Genomic DNA, 5,423 nt, shown 5'->3' with positions numbered 1-5,423 from the left:
CAAGAAATCTTCACAGTTACTGTCAGAATTATGAAATAACAATACAGCAAATCTGCAATCATATAATAATAAAAATAATAATAATACATTTTATTTATAGAGCGCTTTTTAAAAACTCAAAGACACTTTACATGTTCAAAACAAATACAAGTATACACGATAAGAACAAATAAAAATACATACATAGTGAAGTTTGTCTAAGTGATGCCTGATACAGAGATTAGTGAGGTGACAGGTTGAAGGCAGAGTGGAACAGGTGTGTTTTTAATTTGGTCTTGAAGGTTTTAGGGTCGACGGTGTCACGAATGTGTTGTGGGAGTGAGATCCAAAGGGAGGGGGCGGCAACAGAGAAGGCTCTGGAGGGCACAGGATGGGATATAAAGCACAGCATAATATAAGATAAGAATATGTCGAGTGCAGGATTCATATAGTCTGGTGTCATCTTGTACATTATCCCACTGCCATTGTCGTCTTCTTCTTTCTTTATCCTGACACACCACAACAGATGGGCTGTGGCGCCGCCTCCCGTCGCCACACTGAACACAGCCGACGACCAACCACCGAGCACATTCTCTGCATGCGTGACAGTAAGCAGCCCTCCATGCCAGCAGGTGGCGGTAGTCTGAACTCATCAAAAGAAAAAAAAAACAGATCAATAATGTCTGATAAAAAGTTGAACATGGCGCCGGCGTCAGTCTTGATTGTAGTCGTTTACTTTCTTTCAACACTTCAGTTTTTCTTGTCGTGCGCTGATTTGCTGAGCTGAACGGCCAATCAGAGCGACTCCTCTCATCAACGGCACAGAAGCCGAGTCAACAGGTCAAATCAGGCGAAAAAAAACCCGACGTGGATTGACGGGTAGCGACAGACACGGTGAATACCAGGGCGAGGATTGCTTGAAACCACAGCAGCGGCTCAGAAGGCGATGAAGGTCGTAACCCCCCCTCATGGGGCCCCGATCCGACAGACACTCTCATGGCCCTGCTGAGACGAATAACTCCTGTGAAAGAAACACGTTCGTCGCTGAAAATCACAGGAAGGAAAATGAAGAGCAATTATCTGTCTGCGAGTGAAAACAGAAAGAGGGAGAGCGCCGGGACGACGCTGGTCGATAAAATGGCGGCGGGAGGCGCCCCCCCCCTAAATGAGAGGTGTTTCTTACAGTAATTATCGTAACTAGGTATTTCTGTTTAACGTCTTTAAGCCTGACTCATCAGCTGACTTTATGACAACATTTGCATTTTCTATTGACTCTGCAGCTGCAGACGGGTTTCCGGTTGTAAACAGCGGTCGATAAAAAAAGCTTGATTGATTATTGAAATCACTCTTCAACGCCGAGATTACTGAGCGTCAATACTCTGGCTTTCGTGTTTGTGGATTTAAGGTTAGCTTTCATTTTGAATCAAAGCGCTGTTAAAGATGATGACATCATCACCCTCCTCTCTTCTTCGTGGGCCGTCCGACCCATCATGTTCCCATCAGGTCCAGTTGGATTAAGAGTCCTGAGAATATCCAGAATATTTCAGGTGGACTGGAACGGACCTGGCTGTTCACGTATGCTGCTCACGGCGGCGAACAGCAGGGGGAGCCAGACGTCATGCAGCCGTTTAAACGCGTGCACAGAGATCGTAGCGGTTTGCGTTCGGAAACACTCGATGCACGTGCAGCAGGCACAGTTCATAAACGTCACTCCCCCCCCTTCTCTCATTGGCTCGTGGTGCTGCGGTCTCTCATCAGCTGACTTTTCAGGGGGTCTGGCAGGAAGAAACCCCAAAGTCTGTTTGTATTCACACATGCAGCTTCTCTGAGTGAAAGGCCCATTTGAGCGTTTTTTGTTGCCATCCTAAAACAATGACAGTAATTTGAGTGGGTTTTTTTCTTACCATATGTGTGTGTGTGTGTGTGTGTGTGTGTGTGTGTGTGTGTGTCTCTTTCTGTCACATTTGACATGTTTTACCTTTCCTTTGGTGGAATTATTTCTTTCAAATGTCACGCTACAAAAATCCCAATTACATTTCCTTTCATGTGTCAAACAACAACAGAGGACAAACATCTGGATATAAAAAGAGACTGTCTGTATGTTTGTGCACCACTGGGGGTGGCAGTGAGTCATGACCCACGCTGCAGTTTGTGCTCTCTTCTGGATTTCTACAAACATGAAGAACTGCTCGTCTCAGTGTCGGTCTGCTTCTTGCACACGACGGCAGTTCTGCTGTTTCGCGGAAAAACAGTCGACGATAAATAATCACGGACCGTAACCTTGACACCCACGACTGGACGAGGTGGCTGCTGTGGCGTTGGTGCTTTAATCAACAAATAAAGGATTGAATTGATACATAACGTGACCTGCTGCTGTCTGGTCTGCAGAAGATTATCTATCTATTTTTTCCCCCTGTAAAGCAATACAATTAAAAACATCACCTTGACGGAAACGCGTCCATTTCTCCCCTTTTTCATTATTTTCACGACTTATCCCTCAGAGCGGTCTCGCAGGTCGCTGATGGCACCGTGCACTTTCACATGGACTCTCTGCTGGGATTAAATGTCATCTCTCTCCCGGCTGATGAGGCCAAATGCGGGTCGCGCTTTCCGAGATGAGAACCGATCAATAACCTGTGAGCGAGGAAGAAGAGGAAGGAGAAACATGGCGTTAGAGAGAAGGGGAGGATGGAGGTTGCGTGTGATGCATTCACTGACCTTTCACTCCATTTGGGACCTCGTCTGTTAGAGGTATCCGGAGGCTGTCACGGCTGCAGAGGACAGCGCTGGAGCTTCAGCAGGATACAGAGCGCTCTGATCTAAACACAGAAAATCTTCAGTGAGAGCTGGAGCTGCACAGACGTGTGGTTTTTACACCCTGTCTAAACATTTCCCCGCACAGCTCCTTTTAGTACCACCACGCCGCCGTAAACACGCAGAGGATGATTTAAGCTCCAATACGAGTCCTCGGGAACGTCCATCCGTCCGTCCATTCATCGTCTATGTCGGCTTATTTCTGGGAATGTGCGGCGGCGGCGGCGAGGAGGTCTTGCATGTGACAGCAGCTGATTCATTCCAGACCATGTTTACAGTTCAGAGACTCTCCTATTGTTGGCGAGACACACTCTGCAATTTGAGAACTTTAAATAGCCGTGATGCTCTCAGCTGAATACTCGAGGCTGATTTATTTAAGAGTTTGTTTTGACTTCTTTTTATGTGATGTAACATTAGAAAGCTTAAACACTTAAAGTTTACTAGACTTAACCTGCATTATTTCTTTTTAAAGGATCTAAGTTTATATGAAAGGATCTGTGTTGTCTCTCAAATGAAGGGTCGGGGGTTCGATCCCCAGTGTTGTTGTTTTTGGTCTCAAGGCCACTTCTTGTCTTCTTCCCGTCTTTGAATCAAAGTCATTTCGACTCAGTCTCGTCTCGTTCTCAGATTGGGCGGACTCCAGACGGAGTAAAAGCTCCCCCTTTCTAAACCGACCAATCACCTCACGGCTGCAAACTTCCTCGTATTCCCAGTGTAAGTTAGTGAAACGATCTTTATGGTCTTAGTCTCGACCTGCCTTGGTCTTGGTCTTGATGTTGTCTTGGTCACAAGTAACTAATACCCTTCATACACTCAGAAACCTCTGACTAAGCAGAGGGAGCAACTTGAGGTTAAGTGCCTTGCCCATGGACACATCAGAAATGTAGCTGCAGGAGCTGGGGGTCGAATCCCTCGACCTTCCAGTAAGGAGACGATTGACTCGACCAACTGAGCCACAGCCACCGCCAGACAGTGAAACTTGTTTTTTTTTTTTTTTTTGCGTAAAGTGCAGATAAATACTGAAGTATGCTCACCTCTCTGCTTAAATGTGTTTTGAAGTCTGAGGAAGAGGAAGAGGGCAGCGTTGACATTTAAGAACAGTCTTCAATGATTCCACACGAGAACGAGCTGTAACTCTGAGAGAGACAAACAGAAACCCTCAATTTGTGCCCTCCAGGCCTAATAAAACCCATTTCAGTGAATCAACAGTCGGGGCCTGTCTCCGGCTCGGCCTCTTTGAGGAGTGCATTAGAGGGCCATCCTGCTCTCTTTACATGTTCTCCTCGTGCTGATTGCAGCGCTGGAGAGGCAATGAAGCAGCAGGCACAGGTTGTGTTGATGTGTTTGCACGGCTTATCGGAGAGCGATATGACGAGGCAGGCTTTTAAACTCTCGACAAGAGTCGAGATCATAAAGGTCACCTCGGTCTCTGTCGGCTGATTTCCAAAAGAAAAGGTGATTTAAAGACTTTGGAGATTACTTTTGCAGGAAGGAAATCTAGGTCAGTCACAGCTTAAATGTAGTTTTTATTTTTTTAATGCACATTCTTAATCTTAGGTCCGCAGACAAATCTCCTGACTGTTTCCAGGTCTGGATTAAAGTCAAATAGTGATCGAGCGTTGGCAGCTACAGGCCCCAATCATAATTTACTCCACAAAGCACTTTGCGGCTCGCTATACAAATAAAGTTTATGTGCTCTGCAGTAACGAAACAGCTGGCATGTTCGTAAAACGGTGCAGGCTTTCTCACCTTACATACAGTATGTGTGTGTGTGTGTGTGTGTGTGTGTGTGTGTGTGTGTGTGTACTCTGCAGGCAGGTCCATGTGAAGCCAGGCGCTCTCTCTCTGCTCCACTCTGCACACACAGAGCTGATCGATTCTGATACATGCACTCCTCCAGCTTTAGCTCCGCTGCGAGAGTCGGGATGAGCTGCATCTGTCCTTGACACTTAATGATGACCAACTCAAGTGGTCATCGGCACACATGACGGATGCCTCGCATGTGTTCTGTAGTGTACGGGTATTAACCCCGGGAAATAGTGTTTGCTATGTTTCCCATTACTTCCTGTCCTGGTGCTGGTTCGTGATCTGAAGACAGTTGGGAAATGAGTAAATCAATAAATGTGAACTTGGGACGCCGGTAGCCGACTTCGTCTTCGTCTTCAGAGGTGATGAAGAGGAGATTCAGCTGAGTGAGCAGGAGAGCGCAGCGCCGTGTGTGTGCATGTGTGTGTAAGTGGAGCTCAGTTGCTCTGAAACCGTGGCGCACACACAAGCTCATCCTCTCCGTCTTCTGCCTGCTCCACTTTTAAGAAAATGTGTGCTCAAACAGGCTGGTTTGGAGAGTTTCCCTTCATGACATCACAAAGGGCAGTAGCCCCTCCCCCAGGTGGGTGACACTCCCACAGCTAGGTGTTTGTTCTGCCCTCTGAGTCTGCCTTCTCACCGTAAACAATAGGACATGGAGCGAGGAAGCAGCGAGTACACCCGAGCCCTTCCAGAGAGGGGGCGTGGTCAGACACAGCTCATTTACATATTTAAAGCTACAGACACAGAAACAGGCTGTTCTGAGCAGGGCTGAAATAGAGGGGTTCATAGACATGATCAAATACAGGATCAGAGTGGATTTA

The 5,423-nt window shown here is 46.8% G+C and overlaps 1 long non-coding RNA gene across 1 annotated transcript; it reads right to left on the bottom strand.

Annotated features, from left to right (window-relative positions):
• Positions 1 to 427: 427 nt before the first annotated feature.
• LOC306824610 lies at positions 428 to 2,868 on the bottom strand. Its single transcript, XR_013779161.1, has 3 exons — positions 2,698 to 2,868; positions 2,422 to 2,613; positions 428 to 1,000 (listed from the first exon to the last, which is right to left on the bottom strand). It is a non-coding gene; the product is annotated as an uncharacterized lncRNA (long non-coding RNA).
• Between the last annotated feature and the right edge of the window lie 2,555 nt (positions 2,869 to 5,423).

This window comes from Symphodus melops (assembly GCF_947650265.1).
Source record: "Symphodus melops genome assembly, chromosome: 5".
Lineage (NCBI taxonomy): Eukaryota > Metazoa > Chordata > Actinopteri > Labriformes > Labridae > Symphodus > Symphodus melops.
This window is presented reverse-complemented; position numbering and strand designations above follow the sequence as displayed.